Source organism: Rhinolophus sinicus, linkage group LG11 (genome assembly GCF_036562045.2).
Source record: "Rhinolophus sinicus isolate RSC01 linkage group LG11, ASM3656204v1, whole genome shotgun sequence".
NCBI classification, from domain to species: domain Eukaryota; kingdom Metazoa; phylum Chordata; class Mammalia; order Chiroptera; family Rhinolophidae; genus Rhinolophus; species Rhinolophus sinicus.
Genome location: NC_133760.1, coordinates 44,247,299 through 44,272,722, shown reverse-complemented (window position 1 = coordinate 44,272,722; position 25,424 = coordinate 44,247,299). Strand labels below are relative to the sequence as shown.

Sequence of the window (25,424 nt, the reverse complement as noted above, 5' to 3'; positions counted from 1 at the left end):
GCAAAGTGAAATGCTCTGGCTAAATTAGGAGTATGATATCAGCAATTCCATGCGCTTACTCTCACCCTTCTGTCTCTGAGGGATTTTGAGGAAAACCCTGGGGTCCTGTAGAGGACATTTGGAAAACCATCAGTCCATGTCATAATTTTTGCCCAAATAGAATTTCACTGAATGGATGTAGAACATTTATTTGATTAATCCCCTTTCATTGGGCACCTAGGTTGTTTCTGATTTTTCGTGAAAAAGATCTGCAAGAAACTAGAGATCTGGTGTATAAAAAGCTTCCTTTCATATGGATTGGGTCTTAACAGATTTCCTGTCCGGAAGGTGTCAACTTTCTTTCCCTTAGAAAAAATATCAAGATTAGCTAGGAGGACTTGACGTGGATGCCTACATTTATCAGAGCTATGAGATTAAGTAAAACATATATCATTCTCTGGTATTTAGGTCCTTGGAGAGAGGCTTCAGGTAATGTTGGATCAAGGGCTTAAATGACATCGGGTTTCTCATCAGGTATGTCCTTCCCCAGTGTGCTGGTGTCAGGCTCACCTGCTGCAGAGAGCTTTCTTTCCTGCAGCTAGAGAAGGGAGCCACCAGCTGGTTGGTTGCCAGGTTTGGCAAAAGAGGATTTTTTTCCAGTTTTTTTTTCTTTTAAACTAATATCTTTCTATCAGTCTATCCTGATAGCCCTGTCGGCTGGATACTCTTGGTTTATTGTTCCAGATCCATTCTCTATTTTATTCCACCCTCCTATTAACTGCTTCAGCCAGTTTCCCTTGTCCCCTGGAGTCCAGTTGGGTTTGGCTAATGGGAGACTATATTAGTTTCCTAAGGCTGCCATGACACAGTACCATAAACTGAGTGGCTTAAAACAAGAGAAATTTATGTTCTCATAGTTCTGGAAGCTGGAAATCCAAGATCAAGCTGTCATTAGGGGCCTGCTCCATCTGAAATCTGTAGGGAAGAATCCTTCCTTGCCTCTTCCAGCTTCTAGCATTTTCCAGCAATCCTTGGCTTGAAGATGCATCACAGGAACCTCTGCCTCCGACATCACGTGGGCATCTTCTCCCTGTGTCTGTCTGTGTCTTCCTTCTGTTTATAAGGACACCAATCATATTGGATAAAGGACCCACCCTATTCCAGTATGACTTTCTCAACTAATTACATCTGCAATAATTTTATTTCCAAATAGGGTCACATTCTGAGGTACAAGGGGTTAGGACTTCAACATATCTTTTCTGGGGAATGGGGGACACAATTCAACACATCACAGAGGTACTGGCAGCAGAGAGAGGGGGGAAAGAAGTGAGAGGCTGGGGTATTTATTTCCCCAGGGTGGGAAGTGTGTATGTTCCCCTGTTTCTCTACTGAAGGCCACGGCCTTCATAACACACCCCAGCTCCTGTCCAAAGGCTCTGGGATGCTGGGGACCTCCTCTTCCTGCCCCTTCAGGTCTGGGGGCGCTAGCAGCTTCCTGATGCGCTAGCCCTCTGCTAGCAGGGCTGTGTGTGTATCAGCCGCACCTCGATTCTGGATTTCACAGCAGCTCCTGGAGGGGCCTTATTTAGATACAGTGAGCACTGACAGTGAAAACACAGACCAGCCAAGAGGCGTTTCCACAGAGTCCACAAAGACAAGAGCAGGTCACCGCCCACACACGGCACTCGGGTGGCCCACCTCTGACTCCGCTGCACAACCCTTGTTTGCTTTCCCAGTTTTAGTCCTCTCTTCCCTCTCCCTTTCTCCCCCCCTTTCCATCCCTTCAGCCTTTTTCTGTAAAGCAGTCTAGTGAAAGACCGCCCCATGGAAGGTTTCATGTACAAGAAATTACTATTTTTACGCACTCTCCCTTAGGGTACACTTCAGCACAATCCATACTTTTGTGGGCATTTTTTTCCTAGAATATGTTTGTAGCCAGAATATGGAACTAGCTTCAAGAAAATTAAACAGAACAAGAGAAGCCATGTGCCCCACAATTAAAAGAAACACTTCAAGTAGCAACAAGCACCCACCAGGACAGTTGGCCGTGCCAAGAGAAAAACGTGCAGCCGGAAACTCTGCCAAGTGTCCCTGATTTGTAAAGATTTTTTTCCATATTTAGGTAAATGAATGTAATTATTTAATGCCTCCTGCAATGGTAGTAGGATTGTGCGTGGGCACTTTCAGCATATGGTGCTGGCAACAAAATCCTCTTCAAGGGAGGAAAAAAGGTGGGGGCATATCACGGCTCAGACCTCACTTGCCAATTGTGGTGGTGGAGGTCTGCCTGGCCCTCAGCCGGCCTGGGGAGAGGGGGTAACTGGGGCAGTGGATTCCGGGTGTTTCACAAGTTGGTGGGTACAGCAGGCCCACATGCCACCCACGACCACCATCCATGCTCGCTCCCCAACAGCCTCCTATGTTCATTCGTGAAGCCCAGCCTTTGGGGGTGGGGCCCACCTGCATGTAGTCACTTCCTCAAGACTTCCAAAAGTTACTGAGAGAGGAGGGAACTGAGCTCCTTCACGTTCTCTAGGGTCACTTCATTTTCAAGGACGCCACCACTGTTGATTCCCAGACCTGGAAATTTGTACAGATGGCCCCACGCCCTCAAACCTTCCCTACATTGGCAGGCCTGTTACTTAGAACTGTACATAGAAGATGGCAAATCCACTGAGATCCCAAATTTGGATGATCTCATTTGAACCTGGCATCTATTATGCCAAAGGCATTCTCCAGTACCTGAAAAACAGTAACAGCAACATGCAATTTTTAAAAAATTGAGTCCTTAGTTTATACACTGAAGAACACAAGGTATATTGCCCCTTCTGCGCAAAACTCGTAATCTCAGAGGCACGATGGGATAAACACACATAAGATAATCAGTGGGGCACATGATGAATGGTGTGGTGTGGGCCTCTCTCTCTGGGCCACAAAAAGCTGGGGGGGATATAAGGGATCACACACCAAACTTGAATCTGACGTAGAAGAGTGGGTAGGACTTGCTTACACAGACAGGAGGGAAAGACACTTTTCAGAGTGTTTGTGCAGAGTTGGGGGAGCGGGAGTACAAACGGGGTGTTTATGAGAAGTGAAGGGGAGCATACCTTATGGGCAGGAGGGGAAATGAGGTTGGATGAGCAGTCTTGGAGAACTATGAAAGCGAGTGTTCCACGAACTTTTTCTTTTTTAACTGTTACGTGCTTCAGGATCTCTAAAATCTTATTCCCCTATGACAATTAATTTTCACTTCATGACATCAGCACGCTCCTTCCAGGAGAATTCCTACTTCCCTCTAGGGACAAGTCAAGGACTTGACATTTATGCAGGTCAGGCAGGGCTGGAAGGAATGGCCACCACAGGTCGTCCTTGCCCCACTGAAGGGCGCGGGAGGCGCCTGCCATGCTTTCCCTCTTCCTGTGATGGGAATGCCCTCAGATGGAAGCTAGCAGCTGAATCTGAGTCCCAGTGTCCGTGGAAGTGACCAAGCAGGCTGGTTCTGTGTGGGATTGTCCCATGTTTATCTCAGATGCTGTGATGGCCCACAGCCAGCAAAGCTGGACTGTAGTGTTGATGGATCCAAGCTCTGAAACAAAAGCTGCATTTCTCCAACTGTAAATCTGAAGCCCAGGCAATGGCCCTCAGGGACCCATCAAAGACTGTCCTTTCTTGAATTTAGACCATCTCTCTATTACTTCCAGCCAAATTCCAGACTGTGCACATTTCTAAGACTGGGGTTCAGTGCATTCTTGCCGTATGACAATCCTCCCACAACTTTGCCCATAACTATCTGATAGAGTGTGGAAGGGCAAGGACTATATTCCACAAAACACCAAGCGTGAGGGAGAAATATGCATCTACATCGTGAAAGCATGGCATGAGATGTGGTAAGCAAGACCCAGGGCCTATAGCGCTTGACAAATAAGTGCGTACTAAATATTAACTGGATGGATAGATGGATGGATGGGTAGATGGATGGATGAAATTTTAAGAATCTTGGGTTCTTGACCTGAGCTTGTCTTTTACATTTTGTGATGTTGTCAAGTCATATTTCTTCTAGGATTCTCTCTTCATTTGTTAAATGGGTAAATTCCCCACTGCTTTCTTTACTTCAACAGATTCAACAATCAAACAAAATTATGGCTGTGGAGTCCTGCTACTGTACCACACAAAGGGAAGGGATGGCCATCACCACTGCTGCTCGCATATGGAGGACTCTACAGTTAAACAACCTGTTTAGCTATGCTATTCAAGACCTCTTCTCAACAATCGTGGGACTTCCCCCCTTCACCTTTCCTGATACCAGATCTCTAAGCAGGTCTGAACAATTTTGGATTGCTTTTTCTATGCAGAAGAGCAGGAAATGTGAAGTACAGAGGTGAGAGATTATCAGTGAATACAGACCCACCATCCTGGGATGGCTATTCCAAGTCAATCAGAAGCCTTAATACCTAAGTTGAATTATTCTGTGGTCTCTATGGCTCCCTGACTTTTTTTTTTCAGCTGTCTGGCCTAAGGCGGGTTGTAAATAGATCAGTCTAATCTGCTTTGTAGAACATCTACCATTCATTTATCCATTGGTTTAACAAACATTTTTGTGCTCCTGCTACACGTTGGCCATGTGCTAAGTGATGGATATTTAAACCTGTATTTCAAGAAGTTTATAGTCATGGTGGTATAGCAAACAGGTACTATTCTGAGTGCCAACTTCAGTCATTTGGTAATAATTGCAATGTTAAGCAGGATTCTGAGGCTGCATAAAGACTGATTAAAACTCTACAGTCATTTCCAGTGGGCATGTTGCTGCATATTAATGAATGTACAAAGGAGGCACTCCTACTCCCCAGTCTTAGGGCTGGATGTCACTGTATTGGGATAACACTAGCCCGCTCTTAAAAAAAATTCCCCAAGACATAATGACTTAAACATAATAGAAGCTTATTCTTCACTCATACAATGTCCAAAACGTATCTTCTTATTTGGCAGTTAGCTTGCCTCCAAGTGGTGACTCAAGGACCCAGGCCCCTTCCACATTGTGGCTCTGTCACCTGTAACATGTGATTTCCAGGTGACTCTGCTCTTCTACAGGAAGCCAGCAGAAGGAAAAGGGCGGTGGTGCAGGCACATTTCCTTCTCAAGTTCCTCAGTCTGAAAGAGTCACTTGTGACTTCTGCTCCTATTCCACTGATGACAGTCCACGATCCCATCTAGATGAAGGGAAGTGGGCAAAGGGAGTTATGGCTTCCTGGTGACAACTCTATACTGCCTTTGTTGGACGGGAAGTCATTGCTTCAAACCATGCCCCGATTTCTTCCAGTCAAGCCTGCTTGAGATCATTTTCTTCTTCCCTGCAGAGAGCTTGATTCCTTTTATTCAGACGCTGGAGAGAGTCCAATCTGTGTCTCTACCTAGGAACTATCCTCACGTCGTTTTTAAGGACAGTCATTTCCAATTCCCTTCCAACATGCTGTAGAGCAAAAACCCAGAGAGAGATCACTCCATGTTCAGGGCCCCGCCAGGTGTTGTCAGGGGGGCTGTTTAAGGAAGAACACCCAACAAGATATACAGCCATAAAGATTTCTGAGACTTTGCCCCAGGGGGAATGCAAGGACTTGAGTTTCTCTTCACTAAGCTGCTCACTGAGACTCGGCCTTTACAACTCAATGTTTGAAGCTCTGGGACTGCTTATATAAACACGCTATTCTAACAACGCCTGGCAGCCCAATATAACATTCATTTTACTGTATCTCACAAGCCATATAGAGCCTTTATTGTAGAGGGCAGCATTAGATCTTTTCATAAAGACGAGCAGATAATTTTATCTAATTTCATTGACTGTGGTTAAACAGCGTTTTTTCTTTCTTTTTTATTTAACCCCTTTTGTTGCTCCTTACAAGGTCCCTGCCAATCTGTCCACTGCTCTGTCCACGAAGCACACAGGAAGGAACTCTGGTTGCTCACTCGCTCTGTGTTATCTCCCGGCCTTTGCCCATGCCTTCCTCCTGTTTGGGCCCTCGTCATGCTGGAGTTCAGTACTGCTTCACTTCATTAATTCATCTTCAGACCTCACACCATTAATTCATGCTCAGACCACATATCCCTTCCTTAGGCAAGCCTTACCTCTCCGGTGTCAGATTTGACCAAGGCCTCCAGTTGTACTTTTGTTAACATCCTGCACTTTACCTTCATAGCACTCACCATAGTCTGAGAGGACCTATTTGTGGGACTATTTGAAAGATATTTCTTTTCTCTACTAGACTTTAAGCTCTTTGTGTAACTCTGTTACTAGCTCAAGACATATTTGTTGAGTATCTATGGCTTCCTCTCTCCAAGCCTCACGTTCTCCTCTGACCCACAGTGAGGTAGCATGGAGGAATGGTAAGGGTCTCCCGGTACAGTCTGCTGTTAGCAGATACCAGTTAATTTGTAGATGCTGTGAATTTACATTTATCTGCTCCTCTCCTGGAGCATGTGCCCTTGAACCCTAACCTTGGGGTATCTGGGGTCCAGATCTGAAAGGCATCCATAGAAGCAACACACGTGCATCGTCTTTCTGTGCCTTAGATGGAAAAACGTGATTGTGATGCTCGTTAGGATGTATGTGTGTGTATGTGTGTGTGTGTGTGTGAACTGGAATTTACTCATCTTATAAATTCAAAATAGGAATCCTCACGTTGGAGAATTGGACAAGACCTGACTTATTGGGGTCTTGAAGAGAATGAAGATAATGGTGGATAATACCTTTCATTTGGACCCCAGAGACATTCACAGGGTGTTTGCTCAGTCTGCTTCCAGCATCACAATGCTGTAGGTGACTTAGCAATTATCATCCTCATGTTACAGATAAATGAGGCAAGAAAGGACGAGGGACTTGTCCAAATCCCACAACCAGGAAGTATAGAAACTGGACTAGAGCTGAGCAAGGCTCACCCCCAGACGGTGCTCTTCCTGTTGCATTGTCACAAGGCGCGAAAACCCAAGAGTCCCTGCAGACACGGTGACCTGGGGGCCATGGTGAGGGCTGTGGCTCAACACCTTCCCACAGTTTGCCAAAGCTCCTGGCAACTTCTTACAACATGGTCTGCATCCCCAGCCCCAGTTCAGGATGCCCGTTTTGTGGGACTTCCTAGGACAGCCAAGTCTCATACTGGCAGACAGTTGATCAGCAGCCAGCACAGTGCCGGGACGTAGACGAGGACTTAAACTAGTTTGGGTCCATGTGGATGATGTTACTCCTTTGTCCCTGACCACGCCTTTCTCCTCCTTACTTAGGAGGCCTCCGTGTGGGGCTGTCTCCACGCGTGTGATCAAATACTTAGAGGTATAATAGCAATAATACAAATCACACTTACTGAGCACCTGCTCGACACCATCCAACCCTCACGAGGTATTGTTTAGTTACTTATTGGCTTATGTCCTCCGCCACTTGCCAGGTAAGGTAGACAAGTGGCAGTGATTTGCTCAAGGCCATAGCTAACAAGTGGCAAAGCTGGGATTTGAATCCAGCTTATTCTGACTCCCAAGCCTATTCTACTTTTCCTCCATCATGCTGCCTCCATTTGAGCCTTTGAATTGTCCGATATAGCAGCCCAAACCATCACACAGGCCATGAGTCAAGTGGATTGGCCAAGAAGAGCTGTTGCCAGGCTGCCTGTGTTTTTTGGGGGTGCTGTCTGTCTGGCGGGTGCCCTACTTCCTCAGAGGGCTGTGCTAAGCCCTTCCCTGTGCAGATCAGGGTGCCTAAGAGACGCCCTGACCCCTCCCTCCCAAATCGCGGTTTCTCCTGGGGCCATTCAGCTGACAGCTGCGGAGAGGACAGTGTGCTTGCTGGAAAAGGGTCCATAATTGCCCCCTGGCAAGAGCCTGCAGTCCAACTTTGGAGAGCACAATTAGCATGCTCTCAGCTGGAACAATGGAAGCAGCAACAGATGCTTCCCATCCCAGGGATGCTCCAAGCCACAGCCTCTGCGAATGGGAGGCTTTCTTCTTCCCCGCCCAGGAGACCTGGCAGCCCTGCCAGCAGCCGGGGGTGGGGCTAGCTGCTGAGCTGGTGTGAGAGAAACATGACCAGGGTGAACCAGAGGAACAAGGCCTGCCAGAGTCCAGTCACCACCCTCCTCAGATGGCTGTGGCCACCCCATCCCCCCACTGGAGGAAGAAGTGGTCAGGACCAGCTCTGGTCTGAGCCACGGTTTGGGCAAACTCCAAAAATGTTGCCAAATGGTTAAGAGCAAGCGATACAAAGTGAACAGTTGTGGGTTTGAGTCCCGGCATTGCCACTTATGAGCTGTTGTCCTTGGAAAAATCCTTAACTTCTCTAAGCCTTGGATTCCCCGTGTATGAAAACAAGGAAACAATAGTGTGGGCATCAAAGGTTTGCTTGGGGGTGAAATCAAATAATACATGATAACAGCTTACAATGAAAGTGCTGAAAAATGCACATGTAAAAATGACTTTTGCGTGTTGTAACCACCTTTATCTCTGGGGACAAGCGCATAGTATGTGCTCAATACACACACAGTCAGACTTAATGCCATTTGAAGGAGAGGGACCCACAGAGACCATCCAGCCTGGTAATGTTCAGACTGTTTACTTGCAGGGGTTTCGGGGCATCTGAAAGCATTCTTTTGGACCTTTGTTAACCAAATTGTGAAAGTAAAAAAGAAATTTGGCTGCTCATGAATTAATAAAATATATTTTAGCCTACTGGTGACCCCAAACATATTAAATTGTGTTGCCAGGTTAAATCACTTCTCTAAAGACGTTGGGATAAGTCTTAATTTGCCATTTCAGTCAAATGAAGATTTTGAGATTGCAAAATGATTATCATTTGCTTGTCTGCAAGAATCTCCTTGTTTTGCCATGAAAACAAACATTAAAAATAAATCAGATAACTTATTTTTTCCCATTACCCCAGATTTTAATATTTGGTTTTCACCAAGGTATGTCATTGTTTTTATTTATATAAGTAAATGTTAAATACGTAATGTGCTAATTAAATCCTACTTTTCTGTGTTTTATATATTGTTTTATCAAGGTATATCATTGTTTTTATTTATATAGGTAAATGTTAAATATGTGATATACTAATTAAATACTACTTCTCTGTGTTTTATATATTGAGATTCCTTGTAAGATTCTACTGATTAAAAGTAAAACCTGAGTACCCCTGATTTTCTCTAGCCCCTTCATTGTGAAGGTGTGACTTTAGGCGCGGAGAAAAAGGTTTGCCCAAGGATCACTGGTACAGAACTGGGACCGGTGACCGGGACACCCCACTCCCATCTCTGTGCACATTCTCTCCTCTCTCACCACCAGCACCACCAGTTCCTCTCTGACCTCCACGACAAAAGCCAGAGACCACCATGTCCAGATGCACTAGACACTCACTAAGCTGGATTAGTGCACAGTTTTTGGTGATTCTGGGCATGTTATAGCCCCATAGCAACATTTTGACTCAGTAACAGAAGCAAAAAGCCCCGGATGTGGGGATCCCTCGTCCCTCTGACCTCCATGGAGCCCAGATTTCAGGAGTCCCTAAGCCTCTAAGGTTGGTTTAGGGAATAGTAACGGATTTCTTTCTAACTTTTTACCCTTTCCTTCCTGTTTCCTTCCCGCATAGCCTCCCTTCCTTCTGTAAATGTCAGTTGAATGCCAACTAGGATCAGACATTGTTCCAGCCATGATAGAATGTTCACCAAAACAGTCCCAAGGTGTTTACATTCTACTGGGGGAAGATGTGTAATAACTGAATAAGTAATAATGATAACAACAGTACAAATGTATTACGAATGATGAAAATGCTCAAACCTGCCTCACCTGCACATGTCCTACTCTTGAGTCCGTCTCAGTAGGGAGAGGGTCCCCCAAAGCGGCTCAGCGGAGCCACTGCCGCTGTGAAGGGCAGAAGAGCTCTCTGTTTATTACTCAGTGGTTTATCAGGTGCCCCAGTTTGAAAGAGCAGCCGCTTTCAGCTCCATCTAAGGAGCAGCCCTAGCTGCTGTCACTTCCCACGTGAACCTGGGTCCATCATCTGATGTCTTCTACGCCAGCTTTCAGGACTCCAGCCTGGCAGGCTTTCTGAGGAATTCTGATTTTGTCCTGGGACAACCTATTGGGCAAGGTTGAGGGGTCCAAAACCAGAAGGGCAGAGGTGCAACTTCACTCACTGAGGGTGGAGAAGGGTCCCTGTGGAAGCTTGCCAGGCCTACTGGGAGTTGTCTGGAGACCTTTGGCACCAAGTCTCAGCTTCTGTTGTATTAGGGATCAGTGGAAAGTTGCTCAGGAGCCCTTCTGAAATAAGCCATCTCGTGGCCACCCTGCAATGTCACCTGGGCATATCTGGACCATCTGGAGGAAAATGGCTGCCGGTGCATTTGTAACTCATTGGCAAGCTTTCCCATGGGAGCCTGGGAAATTCCTAGTCCAGCCCGTGGACCTGTAGCCCATCCAACATTCCTTGATACCCTCTGCCAGCTTGGCCTATGCATCATCTCTGTTCCATCTCAACACATCAATGGATGCTTCAAGAAGCCATTGTTGACTTATCAGCTTTGAAGAGAGTGGTGAAGGGTTGTGTGATACAACACAGCGGTGGCTCAGAGCGAAAGAGGTACTGAAGAAACAGAGACCAATGGGGTCACCCTAATCTCTGCCGAATAGTTTGATTTTTGCCCCTATATGGGCAGGAAGAGGGACAACAGAAGAGGCTTTCACTGTATCGCTGTTTCTTCTTTCTAAGAGTCCTCAGTGCTCAGAATCATGACATAGGCTCAAGAAAGTGGAACCTCAAAAGACATTGAGGTTCCTACCTATATACCGGAGGGGTTTAAATTTGAATCACACAGAGTTTAACTGTTTCCCATTTATCTATTAATATTTTAATTTTCTAAGGCACGTGCGTAATATATAAAAATAAAGGATATATATGTACGTATGTATATAATGAAAAGCTTACAAATAAAAATATATTGCACCTTTAAAACCCTTTTCTTCAATGCTGGCTCCTTCTTACCTCCACAGTAGTAGTCACAGTTAAGCAGTTTGGGGTGTATGCTTCCAAGTCCTCTTCTATGATTTGCATAGACAGAAAGAATGTACCCTGGAAAACAAATGGTATTGTGTTATGATTTATTGATTTAACAAGTGTTCAGCTGTACATATAACTCGGAAATTATTTTTTTCCTGCTCAGCCTCGTATCTTAAAGAAGACCCCATGTTGACAAATACAGATTCACCTTAATATGTGTAACTGCTCTCTGTATGTTTCATGGCTTGCTTCACCATTCTTGTGGTGATGGACACTGAACGAGTTACCCGTTTTTTGTCTCCCACAACAAACATCTTGCGCGTGCTTTCATGTACATGTATTTTTCTAGGACACATATTGAGACGTGAACTCCTGGAACAAAGGGTAATCCCACTTTTAATTTTGAAAGATACGTTCAAATTGATCACACTGACATGACGACTCCGATTGCCACTCCTGCCAGATGATCGATTCTTTAAGAAATCATTTTCTCTCTATCTTGGTCTGTGTGGGTTTTCACACTCGGTTTTCCTTATTGGTCCTCCTGTCCAGTTGCTTCCAGTCTTAACATCTGTGGTGAGATAGCGCTGAAGTTACACGTTGGTTTGCTGAGCAAACACAGGTAATTGATTAGAGAAGCAGCTGACAGTCTGGCTTCCGTTGCACAGGTCTGTGAGACAAGGCTTCGTCTATTGTCTGTTTGCTGATGTGGTGAGAAATGCTACTGGCTTAGAGATCTTTGTTATAGAGATGTTCGACTTAAAATACATTTGTCTGTGTATTAGGTGGACATTCATTTCTTGTACAGCTTCAATATAGTATTTGTTTTCTTATTCTAGTTTTAAAAGAATAAAATGATTTTCTAAAAAGAAAAATAAAAAAGAATCAAAGTACTCTGCAATTAGTGTCAATAACATGGGGATACAGGTTTTTATTTTCACAAACCATAGAATGGGTCCGCTCGGCAGGTATTTCTTCTCCATACAAACACTTGGTGGCTGGTCCATAGTCAGCTTAAAGAAACCGCTAATGATCTGGCTCGATAAGTAGGCACACTAAAGAACTGATCTAAGAGAATCTTATTTTGACTTCTGGTACACATTTTCCTGCTAACTTTTAACATATGTAGCCTGCAGGCACGCTTCACACAAACCTCCAGCAGTCTAAGGAAACAGCGATCAGTCAGAGAAATGTGTAAAGATTGGAGAACACGCGCAGTTTTCACTTTAGATGTTGTCAGTGAGTAAGTATTCTAAAGGTACTTTTCTCACCACTTGGCTGTAAAAAAAAAAATCCATAATGCGGGGGTGCTCCGACAGTTACACATTTAATGAACACACCACGCTAAGGAATATTTCTTCAAATTTGATAACTGCTTCACTTGCATTCAAAGACAGGCTAACTAGAGATGTTGAGTTTTACTGGAAATAATTCTCCAATTTATCTAATTACATTGAGAAAATCTTCAACAATCTCTGGCCTTCTTTCAGCATTCAAACCATTTGAGTATAGGCAAAGATGGGGTTTAACCTTGATCAGTAGAGAATTTGGTAACCAAATGATCAATGTAAATAAACACTCATTGAGAATGTTGACGTAACTCTGCTCGTTCTTTTTTCTGCCCCCTCCCCCCATGATTCGTTGGATGTCTTCCTCGTGTGGACAGATCATTCTACTGTTTTTTATTATGATAAGTCTTCTCTCCCTAGATGGATTCCTGAAGGAGAAAGGCCCTGTTTCACCTTCTTTCCTTACCCCCGAGGGTCCTATTGTGCGGTTTGGCATTGAACAGGTGCTGAATGAATGATGGTGAGAATGGAGGATGCTTCAGAAGTTCCCGTTTACCAATCACAATCAAAAGACTGTCTAGACAATATTCTTATCAATTCATCAAGCAATTTTCTTCAAGTATCTGTGAATATACCTTAATTTAGAAGCGAACTTTGAGTTATTTCCTATGCTTGAAAGTATCACCTTGAAGTACCCTAAAAGTTCACAAGGAATTAGTGTGATTTAAAGTTAAGATGGTGGCATAGGCTTACTAAATACTGCCACACTATTCCAAACACACAGCAATAATAGGTATGTGGGTAGGATATCTTCAGCTGCAAGTAACAGAAAAATCCCAACTCAAATCAGAGCAAAGAATAAACCAATTCTTTATAACAGATCATGGAAGTGATGAAGGATTGTGATTCTTGGTTGGCTAATTCCATGACTGCACAACATCATCAAGGGCCTTTCTTCTGCTTTCTCAGCTCTGCTCTCTTCAGCGTGCTGGCTTTGCCTTCAGGTTGACTCCCTTTTGGACAGAAGATAGCTGCTTCTAGACCTCACTTACATCAACATGCTGTGTAGCAAATAAGACTGTTTCTTCTTATGCTTCTTTTTAAGAGAGAGGCAAGCTTTCCCATCCTATTGGCTGGAATGTGTCACATGACCCATTTAAACCAATCACTGTTCCTGAAGAACCTGGCCTTGAATAGGGAAGTGGTTGTACCATTGGGGTCTGTTATAAAGAAGGAAGGAAAGTGGCATTAGAAGGCAACTGCTTATTATCTGCTACAGTATGCACAATTAAAGTCAGAAGATTCAAAAAATATGACCATTCCCCAGATAGCATCCTCATGTCTATAGAACCAGAACAGAGCACAGAGCCATGAGCAGGGCTAAATACACTGGTCTACTAGGTATTACTTTCAACTTCTGTGAAGTTTCTCAAGTGAAGTTGAGAACTAAATCAATTTACAAAGATCAAAAAAAGAAAGTAAAGAACACTCAGTACCTACCACCAGATATAAGAACCACTGAAATTCTGTGTATGACTTTCTAGAATATTTTCTTTTTTCTTTTTAACAAAATTAAGATTTTTCATCTTAAAGTATGATTTATCTACAGAAAAACTCAGCATTTTTAAGATTAAGTTCTCCAAATGTTGATAAATGTATATAGTTGGGAAATCACCGCCACGATCAAGATACGGGACAGTTCCATCAACCAGAACATTCTCCCGTTCTCCTGTGTAGCCAGCTTCTCTCCCTGCTCCTATCCCTATTTTGTGTCCCCACAGTCTGCTTTTTCAGGATGGTCACATAAATAAAATCATGCATTATATAGTGTTTTGAGCTTCTTTCCCTTAACATAATATACTTGAGATTTATCTGTCATTGCATATATCAGTAGTTTGTTCCTTTTTATTGATGTGTAATACATATTTCTTTTACATTTCTGCTAATTTTTCTAATAGTATATTCTTCACTTAAAATTTTACATTTAGCTATTACTAGTGGAATGAAATATATTTTATGTGTATTGGCCATTACAATTCTCTCTAGAGTGAATCAAACTGTCTTCCTTTAAAATACACCATGAGGGAGGAGAATGCTGTCTGATTTCACTTTGATGTTGAATCTAAAACAGTCGAACTCATAGAACCAGAGAGAAGAACTGTGGTAGCCTGAGGTGGGGGAAATGTTGATAAAAGGGCACAAACTTTCAGATGCAAGATGAACAAGTTCTGGGGATCTAATGTACAGCATGGTGACTATAGTTAATAATACTGTAGTATACACTAGTAATTTGCTTGGAGAGTAAATCTTATGTGTTCCCACCACAAAACAAAAAGGGAACTGAGCGTATGTAAAGAGATGGGTGTGTTAATTAAGTCAATTGTGATAATCATCTCACAGTGTACATATATTAAATCATGTTGTACACCTTTAAAATACATTGCACACCCTAGATATACACAATTTTTAATTGTCAATCATACTGCAATAAAGCTGAAAAAAAATCTACCATGATGCGGGTTTTTCTCACCGTCATCGCTGCCCATCAGTGATGTGGTTTTACTGTCTAGTATTTGGAGGCTTAATTGACCAAGAAATTTCATCTCTGGTCTAGTTTGTATTGGCTCTGTCTGTGCTGATGGAGGTTTGAGACACGTGTCCCTAACAGATGGGCATTAATCCAGGGCCTTAAATTATTTTGGTGGAGGCAGGAAGAAGATGATTCTAGCCCTTTCCCCCTGAGTGGCAAGGAGGAAGGGAACTGGAAAACTTAGGTTCACTTTCTAAGGTATGCCGGCCTCTCTGCCTTATTCTCACCAGGAGAACTGTTTCTCCCCAGCCATCCCAGAACCAATACAATGAAAATTAATGAGCTTGTATCAATAAACATTTATGAGGCTAGTTTCAGGTTAACAAACTAGGCCCTTCAGGCAAAGTCCATCCACCTGCCTAGCTGGATAAAGGGGCATTCTTCCAGAAGTCGCAGCCATCTTGCTCTAATATGAACATACAGCTCTGTGGTTGATGGCAAAATCTTCAAAATCAGCTGGTCCTGGGTTCGAATACTGACTCTGACAGTAGTCTAGCAGTAGAAGCTGCTTAACTTACTGCAACCTTGGTTCCTCAGCTGCCCAAAGGGAAGGATAACAGCAATAATTAGATCTGAAAAACATCTAGTGCAGTACCTGGCACGTTGAGGACTATTATAACCAGTGAATGGTGGCTATTGTTAGTGTCACTTGGAGCAGAGTGACCGTCCTATAGATGGATCCACAGCTCAGGGGTCTCATTTGTTCTCTTTCCTCCCAACCAGACCCAAGCAGGAGGACATCGAGAGAAACTGAGCACACTCTCATCAGAATTAAAAGGCTCAGCACAGACTTTGGAATTTTCATGTCTCCATACTTCCTTCCATTAGACTCTGAGCGTTGCTCCATGAAAGCTAAGCCTTGATCCACTCTGCCTATCAACAAATCTTGCCTCAAGTGTTGGTCCAAAAGGGTTTAGCTCCCGTTTCACTTTCCAGTGGGGCGTTTCCTTCTATAGGCCCAGAAGCTGGAAGGGAGAGGCCAATAGTGTATTAAATCCGAAACACAATAGGCCCGAGACATACATCCATGCTTTTGCCTGGGGAGGGGCAGCGTGCGGCAGAGTAGAAAGAGCGTAGGATTTGGGATCTAAAGGACCAAGGTTTACTTACTGGCTCTGAGCCTCAATTTCCTCATCTCTACCCTCAAAAGATTGTGATAAAGATCAAATGAGAAAAAGTCAGCCACCAACATTTGGTTCCCTTCCTCCTCTCTTCTTTGGTATAATTAATTCTGTATCATTTCGGTTCTGGTTCACATCACTGATCTTAGAACCCAACATCTCTTTTTTTCTCTCCTCTTATTTTTCCCCTGCTCTTCGGCCGGAGTTTTTAGCTTGGATGAAGACTCTTGAGGGTATGGGCTATGGAGGTTCTGGGGCATACACTCAATCGACTCAGCATGTTTACTTAACTTGTACAACTAAGTGCCATCTTCCTGCTTGCTTGTGTATTCTCCCAGAGGTGATGGCTCTCATTGACGATGGGACTCTGCCAGGGACCTTCTCAAAAACGCTGCCCACCTCCAAGTTCCCTTCTGCCACAGGCTCCTGCAGCTTTCACGGGGAGCAGGGTTGCCACGCAGAGCCAGCCACGTACATTTCCATCAGCACCTTCCAGCACTAGGCTCAGATGCTAGAGGCACCTTTTCTTCTTGCCAAGATGTCCTTTCTTTGGAGGAAAGGCAGGCCTTGTTGGTATCAGTCTATTTTCCCTCGCTTTTCTTGTTGACACCCCAGGCGCCATCTTCAAAAGCAGTGTGTGCTTTTGTGTGGTAGAGAACCAGAAGGGGTCCAATTTTACCATCAATCATATTTAATAGCATATGCTATTAATGTAATTTTGTTATTGAAGATTCTTAAATCTATTCAGTGGCTTGCACAAGACAATTATGGTTTTTAAAAAGTACATGCATGCAATCGGATATCACCTTTAATTAGAGCTATAGCAATTAAATATGGTCATTATACATGTAATATAAAATATTCATTCAATAACAGTTGATGTGGCATTTCCTTCATTTAAAGGAAAATGACATGGACCCACACAATGAGAATTCTTATTAATTATTTGGTGTCTTATAAAAGACTATCTGCTAGCAGGAGGATGTGAAGGAGAGTGTGGAAGGACGCAGCTGACATTTTGAACAGCTTTCCTTTGCCTCAGAGCCAAGTTCAGCTCTGCACTCACAAGGCTCGTAGTTTTAAGATCCACTCGCTGCCCAAAGCCAGGCTGTTTGAGTTCAAGTTTTAGACTTGATTAACACCAAGGCCCCCATGGGCCCCCTCTAAAGTGAGCGCAGGAGTCTGAAACACGTGTACAGCAAGTTCTCATCATGAAATCCATATCTCTTTCATGAAGTGTTTTGCTTTTGGATCGTGACAAAATTAATGTGTGCTCAATGCTAAAAACGCTTCCTTGGAGGAAGTCAGGGGGAGGTGAGACGGGATCGGGGGAGAAACACCCCAAGTTCACCAGCAGCCAAATCGCACTTTAGATGTCAGAAGGCACATTTACTGAGCATTAATCAAGAATCAGGATGGTTTGATTAATTTTTTGAGTAATAAAAATTTAAGACAGAAATACATAAAATCGACTAAGTAAATAAAATAGTAATTCTTCTTCCCCAAATCTGCCTTAGTGCTGTTTTGTGTTTTGATGTAATTAAAAAGTGGAGAGATTTTTCCTTCCTTGGAAAAACTAATGGTCCCAGTTTATGTTCCTTTATTGTATGTTCTCTGGTCATTTTGTGACTTGTCATTTAAGAGCCCGGGAAAGAGGCTGCTTTGTATCAGGAGAAGGTTTCAACTGGTTCCCCAGCCTCGCTGCTACAAACATATTGGCCAGAGAAGGATATAGAAAGGAACTACAGAAGGTGAATAACGACGCCTCCAACAATTTAGAATGTTTGAAGTTAATTATCCTACTCTGATGACTGGTTGTCTAGACATTTTAAGTATTTATTTTGTGGTGTCCCCTACAGTTCATAATTAAAGACCTAAAGGAAGGCTCCTGGAGGTTTTTACTGGCCAGACCAGAAATTACCCACACAACATACTGTGCTTGGGCAGAACACAGGAAGGAGTCGCATTCCTTTTTTTCATGCAGTCTGATCGGAGGCAGTGGCTCGAGTATTGACTGTCTTTGAGCCACAGTGGCATTAACGAACCTGACTGAGATCCGTGAGGCTCAGCTAAGACTCTCCGCCTGCCCGGGACTCAGTTTGTCAGTTGCTCCTAAGAGACAGAATGGGAGATTGTCTGATCTGCCCGGGTCAGGAGATCCTGATTTTCAGTCCCCTGACATTACCGTGTTTCCCTGAAAATAAGACCTAGCCGGACAATCAGTTCTACTGCGTCTTTTGGAGAAAACATTAATATAAGACCTGGTCTTATTTTACTATAATATAAGACCAGGTCTTTAATATAATATAAAATATAATAATATAGTCTAATACTGGGTCTTATATTAATTTTTGCTCCAAAAGATGCATTACAGCTGATAGTCCAGTGAGGTCTTATTTTCGGGGAAACACAGTATCTATGCATCAGAGTCAGAACAGAACAGGACACTGAACTGAGGTAGGCATGGTGAAATTGTTCATTCATTCATTCATTCAACAAGGATTTGTTCGGTGCCCCTATGTCAAAAGCACTGAGTTAATATTTTTGGAAAGAGCCCAGTGATTGCGTCTAAACCTTGGCTTTGCTGCTAATGAGATGTGTGACCTTGGGCAAGTTGTTCAAGTTCTCTGATACTTTGTCAAATGGTAATAAGACTATTTATTCTTTCATGGTTGTTAGATGGATTAAGCAAGAGAAGACACATAAAATGCATTCAACATAGTGCCCAGGATATAGGCAAATGCCTAGTCATTGGGGATTTTCGATGTGTGCAAATATTTGCTCCTGATTTAATTGATGCAAAGGTGGTATGGAAGCTGTGGAGTTCTATGCACTTGTTATGGTGTCTTCAGAGCCGTGAATCTTTCCTAAGCTGATGGTCTCAAGGATACACTGAGAAAAGGTTCAGTGAGGGTCCTCTGCATTGGACCTTCCTTCCATCTGGAAACTAAACAACCCCCTCCCACCCCCGAATGGAGTAAAATATCACTGAAGAGAGGCCAAACCAGGCGCTAAGGAAGCCAGGCTGGTAGAGATCTCAAGGGTCAGGAAGGACCCAGCTAGGCTTCAAGGAGGAGGCAGCCTGTGAGAATAAGAGGCATCCTGTTACCACTCAGAGACCGTGCTCCCCTTGTTTGCCCTCTGCCTGGGCCTCTTGGCTCCTTCTTCTGGAGTCTCCCAACTTTCAGAAAAATATACAAGATACACGCAAACACACACACACAGACACTCAACTACGGGCAGAGCTTACATGAAGCCTGGGGTGAGCCGGCAATATAATTAAATTCCAAAGTGTGTGTGTGTGTGTGTGTGTGTGTGTGTGTGTGTGTGTTATAGTTCTTTTTGTGTGAAGTTATAGTTCTTTTTATTTATTTATATATATGTGTGAAGTTATGGTTTTTTTTATTTGGTCTCCAGGCCTGTTATCCCCAACCCTTCCTTGGGAATCTCCTGCCTTCACATCACACAGCCCGAGTGCCATATGCAACAGTTCAGGGCTGCGATCTCCTCGCTCATCTTTGCTGCTTCTCTGTGTTCCTGGAGGGTTCTGATGTGTCCACAAGTTCATTGTGAACTTAACTCTTCGAACTTTCTCCCTTTCTTGAGCCAACCTTTGTCTGCCAGGCTTTTGTGCAGTAACTGAAAACTAAGCCATTCTGAGGAATTTCTAGAGAAGTGAAAAATAGCCATGTCATCCTTAACTGCCTTCCTCATGCCACAAGGATGGGTGCGTACATCAGCTATGCTTGTGGGCTGCGTTCTCTGAGTCAGTAGCAAAGAACGAGCTTCTAAAGAAGGGTTGGTTGAAGGCAAGGGCTGCGCCTGGACCCCAGAACTTAGCACATGGAATGAATGGGCCAGGGACGGGCAGATGGAGAAGAAGACAATTGAATGGATGAAAGAATAAATGCAGAGAGTTAAACTTCCCCTCCAAGATAAAGAGACTCAATTGCTGGACTTTTGTTGAAACTCGTGGAATAGAGAAACCGTTTTCCACAGGAATGGTTAGGTATAAAGAAAATGTAAATCCAGAATTAATAGGGGCTTCCACATAGGGAGACCCTGCCTGAGCCAAGACATGGAGGGAGGGGGGAGGGAAGGAGGGAGGGAGGGCGAGAGAAGGAGGAAGGGAGGGAAGAAGAAAGGAGGGAGAGGGGAGGGAAGGATAGAGAGTGGGAGGGAGGGAGGAAAGGGGGTGGGGGGAAGCAGTGTCCTGAGGACATTATTTGACCACCTGCTTCCAGCCCTGCCCAAGTCCATTATACTCCTGGACTTTTCTGCCGTCTGAATCAAAGAGTTCCCTTTTTCCCTTAAGCTTTTTTGATGATTTTCAAACAATAGTCCTGACCGATACAATGATTGGGGAAGGGTGGGTATTATTCTGATTTTTCTTTTGAACGTATAGCAGAAGATAACTAAGAGAAAAGGCAGGAAAACATGTGTTTTATGGTATGTTCCACAGCAATTTATGTTCAACAGTAATTGTTAAGGGGTCCCGCTTTACATTAGACAAAGCTTCTTTAACAGCTAGTTACCCCTGGCTTGACTGAAGCCATCATGGTGGAAGGGGACCGTCACCTGGGAAGAGGAAACAGGTGTGTTGGATTCTGGTTCTCTTTTGTGGGGGGCGGACAGAGACTGTGTTTTCATCCCTATTTTTCAGCAAATAGGTCAATTGGTAACTTTCTTTTTTCTGAATAACATCTCTGAAATTAATATCCACTTGTTCCTCTGATTTAGGTACTGAAAAAATCCTTTTCTGGAGAAAAGTTGACTGAGGTTGACTATTAGCATATCCACCCCCCTCAAATTATGTTCAAAGTATTCCTCCAGGTTGGAAAAAGTGGATTTTCAACAGCTCTGATATTTTCCCTCTGTTTTATCAATACTGCCTCATGTCAGCGTGGGCAGGCCAAATGGCCCTGGCTTCATCCCATGAATTAATGATTCTTCAAATCAATTTAATCTGGAGCCTAATAAATTTTCCTAATGACAAATCAATGTCAAAAATAATGAAAGAAGGAGTGATTCAATGTGATTGCCCCACAATCTCTACCTCCCGAAGCAGACATGTATTATCTGAAGGGCAGATTTAGCATTTTCTCTTTCTACAACGCATGATGCTTTTCCCTATGCAGACTGAGTTGTCAAAGGCAAGAATGCGGATTTCTTTCGCCGCCTACAATTAGATCTACTAGTATTTACACATTATCCTTTTCCAGGCTTTTTAAAGCCTGGCCAGAGAGTCAGCATCAGAGAAATAAGTTATTTCACGTTGTTTGTACAGGCAAACAAAAGAAAGGATGGAGGGAGGGAGGGAGGGAGGGAGGGAGAGAGAGAGAGAGAGAGAGAGAGAGAGAGAGAGAGAGAGAGAGAGAGGCAGAGAGAGAACTACATGGGTTTCCAGAAAATGTTTAAATGTTGATAGGTGAAAGTCTGTAATGGATTCCTGCAATGGAGAAAATGGTCGGGAAATGAACAAAACAGGTTCTTGGTTCGTCCCTCCTAACTTGAGTTCTATTGCTTGAGATAAGCATGTAATGATGCTATTAAACGACCATTATTTTCAGTCCCAGACACTTGGTTGACAGCTCCGAAGACTGACTAATACTTGGTAAGAGCCTCCATGTGTCCACCATCGTCAGGTGCTATCGGTGCTCGAGGAGATTGAGTCTCAACTCTCATGGAACCTGTAACCAGGACTAAGGATGCAAATCTAACACAGACCAGACAATTAGAAGAAAAGCTGGGTGCTGATAATGATGGCAGGGGCTGCTCACGTCCAGAGGTAGGTGAGAGGCCAGCTGTGCAGGACAGTAGGAGGAGGAAAGTCATGTCTAAGAGGCTGAGATGCAGGGTTTAGGCGAGAGGGCAGGGACCGAGTGTCAGCTGAGAGTGAGGACACAGCTGGGCTAGACAAGAAGGTGATGTCCTCGTAGGTTCTTCCTCATTCTAATGGGGAAGAGATTCTGAGCTGGACACTGACTTGCCTTCTTAGGAGCCTTTTCAGTGCTGAGTCCTGGAGCAGTGCTGGGATGATAAAGGTATTTTTGACTGTGCAAGGTCTTGCTTCCAGGTGCTCCATCTGTAAAGAGCAGTGGAGATATATGCTCTTTGCATTTATCTTAATTCTCTAGACTACCTTCAAGTTGGGCTGAATGATATGGGAGTAGAAGAGACCAGGCCAGGTGACCCCAGGAAGATTTCAGAGTAGGTCTCCTCGAAGTCTCAGAGGCGTGCTCCTCCAGGGTTATGAAACTCATACCGCGAACGTCTGCCATAATGGATGTGCTTAATAATACCCATCGCCCTTCTGGGAACAAGGTTCAAAACAGCCCAACCTTTCCCCTCTCAGAGCTGAACATCATCAAATATTTAAGACCGGAACTCTCCCTTACCCTGGGTCATTGTTTAAGATAGGGAAGGAAGGGAAATCCCAGTCTCAATTATGGCCATCTTGAGATGCTGATTTTACTTAGACATTTAAGGAGAAACCAGGTGGGTTGATGGCAAATCAGATCAAGCTCCCAGGACTTGGCAGCCAAACCCTCTTTTATGCAGCATAAGTTACTGAAAGAGGAGAGCTGGTCCTTGGGACACCCGATGGTTGGGCTGCCCTTGGATGCAGATGGTCTGATGTGGCTGACGATTCTGTTGATTGTTCCTCATGAGAGTTGTGGGTTTGCACAAGTTGGAGGCAGGATTAGGATACAATGGGAAATAAACAGCAGGAAAGACCCACCCCGAAGATTTTCCGTATACCATCAAGTTTTAGAGTGCCATTTTTAGCGTTTTTATTGCTTATCAAATAGAAACTTAGTTCATGATTTAAAAACAGAAGTATCATATGGCTTTCTCTTTTATCAGTTAAATTGAATGAAAATTTATTTTTATTTGCCATATTGAATGTCCTTGAGATAAACGTTACTGGGGTGAAATGGATTGGAGGTCCGTCAGCAGAGAGTTGGGGGGGTCTTGGTTTGCCGTCGCTCTGGGAAACGTCAATGGCTCTAACTCAGAAGCACCCCACTGCCCAGGACAGCAACTGGGTATCCCCTTTTCATTTAGAGATCACTCTACTTCGTGAGCTCCACGAGGGAAACAAAAAACACTTTACGTCCTTTCAATGTCCCCCATGTATATTAGCATATTACTATGTGTCTTGCGAAGCCTTGCAGCGAAGAGCTCTGGTTATCCAGCACATCACATATAATGTGACAATGAGACAGGTGCGTTCAGGTGACATCCCTTCACCTGGTTCTATGCAGAGTCTGCTTTGGGAAACGTGCTGTCACCTCTGTCTTCATTCTCTGGCCCGTCCCCACTCACCCGACATTCGGCACCATGCTGGGCGCAGAGGTGGTGCTCACCTTATACCCGGGAATCCATTTTCGACACTCACGATTCTATCTGACCCTTGAAACAAAAAGTCTTTGTCTTATAGGCAAGGAAAATGAGAGGCAGAGAAGTATCTTGACTGATGTCTCCTCCCTTCACATCTGTGTGTTCTCTACTTCACCATTCTGGAAGGGACCTGGGCAGGAAATAGAGTTACCCCAAAGCCTGGAGAATGGGAACCCCTGAGCACAGGAAGAGTTCTGACACCTCTTGACATCCCCACTCGCTCTGAATGCCGCATGAGCTCATGTCTTTAAATGGGCACAGAAGAAAGTGTGGTGTCTTGAGTGATTTCCTTTCAGACCAGTTATTACTACCTTTTTTCTGTTTAAGTGCTTACTAAGCACCAGCTATTTCTAGTAGGTATTTCATGTAAATTATCTCATTCAATCCTCCCAAGAATTCCAGGAGATCAGGGAACTGAGGCTCAGAGAGGTAAGACAACGTGCCCAAGGTCACACTGGAAATGGTAACGGTGGCATTGGATCCAGTGAGGAACATCCCCTACTTCTCGGTGGCAGCTTCTGCTCTGGGTACGATTTATTCTTTTTCATTTCGGCCTCCTGATGTTACTGTTGAAATCTACTTCTTTCTTGTTACTCTCGGAGCTGGAAAATGGCCTCTGCCTTTGGGTCAGAGGAGCCGGCCTTTGACAAAGGACCCCCAGAAGAGCAGCTTCTGTTCAGGCTGCACCCCCACCTCTTCCTGTGGTCAGGAACGTCTGTGATCGCTGCCCCTTCCTCCCGCATCTTCCATCTCTCCAGTCCCCCTCCTCTGCCCTCAACCCCCAGCACCGCCATTAATGAGAATCAGAAGGAGGGAGAGTGGGGACTTGAAAGAGTAATTCCTTTCTTATTTATAGGTCTCCACCAGAGGCCCAGGGGCAAGGAGTGTGGTCTGTACCCTGAAGCGAGGAGCAAAGCTCTCAGAGGGGCTGGGTCCTGGCTGGGCTTGGCCTGTGACCCCTCATGCCTTAATCTCCCCAGCTGTACAATTAGGTAAAAGTTGGACTACAATGAAAACCAGATGTTTCCATCAGGAGCGAAGTCTCCTGGGCAAACAAATTAAATAATAAATAAATGCTTTCGGTTTTACTGGAGACTGGCCATTCCATACCTCCCCCCAGGCTCCAATTAGAGTACTCCTGTTGTCTTTTGGAGTCTTAAAACCCAAGTGTAAATAAGAAAGACTCCTGGAACCCCAGAAAGGCTCGCTAGTTTTGAGTTTTATTTTTGTCGATTGTTTGGCTTTGGGTTGGTGTTATGCAATGTTGCAAGCCAGCTTTTACAAATCATCGTGAGTTTAAATTTACATTCTGGTGTGGGGGTGGAAGGAGGCGATGCACCAGGCTGTAACCTTTTTTTTGGACACTGTGGAACCATTGATCCTGGGACAGTCTCTGCATGAAGTCTTCTGGGGGTTACAGAGATGTAGCATGCTCTTCGCTCAATCTGCTGAAACCCCAAATCAAACCCAAACCAGAGGGATGCTGGCTCTAGGAAAAGCAGTACTGAGCTTGGCTGTTGAACTTCAGCCATTCACTTGAGAATGTCCCTACGGCATTTCTATCTGCTTCCCTGCCTAACTTGGTGTTGAGAGGTAATCATACTTGGCTGAGTGAAAAATTCATAAGGCCTCAGACACATTACTTTCATTCATTCTTTTATGTGTAAACTCATGTATTCATTCAACAAACGGGTACTGAGAACCTGTTATGCGCTTCACACTTTTCCTGGCACTGAGAAAGCAGCTACAAAGCAGCAGACCAGAGTTCCTGCCAATAGAAGAACTGAAAAGAAAATTTCTGATTTTAAATCTGTTTTGGCATTAGAGCTCCATTCATTCCCATTTAACCCTTGGAAAAAATTCAGGCAAATTTGTTTTGACTGACAACAAGATGGCGCACTTAAGTGAGAGCTAGCTCTTGGGACCGCCCCCCCGCGGCCACTTTTGGCCTAAAGGGATCTGAGCTTTCCATCGACACAGCTACAGCCATGGCTCTCATTTAGTGGGTTCCT

At 44.1% G+C, this 25,424-nt stretch overlaps 1 long non-coding RNA gene across 2 annotated transcripts in view; it reads right to left on the bottom strand.

Moving 5' to 3' along the window:
• The window catches only part of LOC109447697 (uncharacterized), a 64,535-nt gene that overhangs the window by 24,616 nt on the left and 14,495 nt on the right, over positions 1-25,424 (bottom strand). For both annotated transcript variants that reach the window (XR_002137399.2, XR_012490191.1), the window contains exon 2: positions 10,994-11,080. This is a non-coding gene — a long non-coding RNA (uncharacterized LOC109447697). The remainder of the gene's footprint in view (positions 1-10,993; positions 11,081-25,424) is intronic.